We start from the raw sequence: 2500 nt of genomic DNA on the forward strand, positions 1-2500 counted from the left end.
GGCACATCGACATCTACAGGACACCTAAATGGATAAATCTGGATGGAATTTTCTGTCTTTTTACCTAATTTTGTGAGGATTCAGAGGGAAAATGAAAAAAACACAGATTTTTTTTTCTAATTCTTGCTACTTTTTACTAAATTTCTAATTCTAAATTTTCAGCTAATCATCCAACTATGGTATCAAAAGAAAGCTCTATCTCTCCTTGAAAAAACAATATATAGTTTATATGGGTACACTATTCACAGTAAAAGAGAATCATCGCTGAACCGACATAGCGCAAAAATGGCAAAATTTCTCCGGGATTGAAGGGGTTAAGCAGGCATTACAGCAGATAAACTGTGTCTATATCTATATCTATATCTATCTATCTATCTATCTATCTATCTATCTATCTATCTATCTATCTATCTATCTATCTATCTATCTATCTATATCTATATCTATATATATATATCTATATATATCTATATATATCTATATATATCTATATCTATATATATATATATATATATATATATATATATATATATATATATATATATATATATATCTGTATGGGACTGTCGCTAGATCCCTATGCCTGGGTGGGGTATAGGGATAACGGCTGCTGCAGAACCTCTTTATATAGCTGCACAAGTTGCTGCTGGCCGGCTTAACCCCTTCAATCCCCTATAGACGTACCGGGACGTCTAGCCTTTCGTGCAGCGTCAGGAACACATCCCTGCCGCTGCACGGGAGAACAGGCTGTCGTTTGACAGCCTGGACCCCCCCCTGCAGCCCGATCCCCTGTAACAACTTGGTGTGTCATTAGCCTTGGGGGACTGAACCACATCCAGGTCAGTGACATTACTGCCGGATGTGCGACACTGGGGGAGAGAGAGAGAGAGAGAGAGAGAGATAGAGACAGAGAGAGTTCGTTTTGCAGAGCTGCAGTGCTTAGTGCAAAACCACATTATATATTGGGGATAGTGTAGTGTTTTAGAAATTGGCCAGGTAGGTACAATGGCGCAACATGTCTTCAGCGCTGAGGAGGCTCATGACTGCCTCACTCAGTCTGATGACGATGCCACTCTGACCGCGTCAGACGCCGAGGCCACTCTGACGGCGTCAGACGCCGAGGCCACTCTGACTGCATCAGATATTGATCCAATATCTGAGGAATCCTGCTGTGCGTCAGATAATGACGAGTCAGAGGAAGACGATGATGGCCAGGGTCCATCTGGCAAAGCCAGGCGTGGAGAGCCTGACTCTAAATATAATTGGGTGCCCCCAAATATGATAGACCCAGTAATCCCTGCTTTTACTGCGACTCCTGGCATCAGATGTGACATCGATGCTAGCGAGCCAAAGTCATTTTTCCATTTAATGTTTGCCCCCGAGTTTTTTGAGCTGCTAGCAGCTCAAACAAACCTCTATGCAGCCCAGTGTCAGGCAGCTGACCAAGGAGACAGAAGCCAGACCTGGTACCCCACTGACTCCCATGAAATTAAAAGATTTTGGGCCCTGACCCTTATGATGGGCATTGTGAAAAAGCCCACGATACGCTCCTATTGGAGCACAGATCCCGTAATATCCACCCCTGCTTTTTCCCAAATAATGCCCCGGAACAGGTACTTTGGGCTCCTAAGATTTTTACATTTTACCGACAATTCCCAATGCCCCCCTAGAGAGCACCCCCAATTTGACCGTTTATATAAATTGAGGCCCATTATTAATTATTTTTCACGTAAATTCCCTGAAATTTATACCCCCGACAAAAATGTGGCTGTAGACGAGTCCCTGGTCCTATTCAAGGGTAGACTGAACTTCAAACAGTATATCCCGTCCAAGCGAGCGAGGTACGGTGTAAAGTTATATAAACTTTGCGAGAGTGGGACGGGATATACTGTTTCCTTCAGAATCTACGAAGGGAAGGACAGTCACCTTGATCCCCCTGGCTGCCCACAATCTGTGGGTACTAGTGGGAAGATAGTGTGGGACCTGCTGTCCCCCTATTTGAATAAGGGCTACCACCTCTGGGTGGATAACTTTTACACCAGCCCAGACCTGTTTCATTTTTTATTTTTACAGCAGACCCCGGCATGTGGCACTGTTAGGCCAACCCGCAAGGGTTATCCTAAAAAACTCACCTACCCAAGGCAGAGGCGCGGCACTACCAGTGCTCTGCGCAGTCAGGAGCTGTTGGCCCTCAGGTACACTGACAGGAAGGATGTGTATATCCTCTCCACTATACACAACGAGAAGGTGGTGCCTGGCAGTGTACGTGGGGAAGGTGATGCTCAGAGGCTCACGCCTCAGTGCATCACCGATTACAACAAGAACATGGGGGGTGTAGATCTCTCTGACCAGTGTCTGCAGCCGTACCTGGTGCTGCGTAAGACCAAGACCTGGTACAAAAAGGTGGCCATTTACCTCACCCAGGTTGCCATGTACAACACATATGTGTTGTACAAGAAATGTGCCACTGAGAAGATCTACACCTTCCTAGAGTTCCAGC

The sequence above is a fragment of the Sceloporus occidentalis genome, unplaced genomic scaffold (genome assembly GCF_023333645.1).
Source record: "Sceloporus occidentalis isolate IW3139 unplaced genomic scaffold, rSceOcc1.0.p SCAF_60, whole genome shotgun sequence".
Taxonomy (NCBI): domain Eukaryota; kingdom Metazoa; phylum Chordata; class Lepidosauria; order Squamata; family Phrynosomatidae; genus Sceloporus; species Sceloporus occidentalis.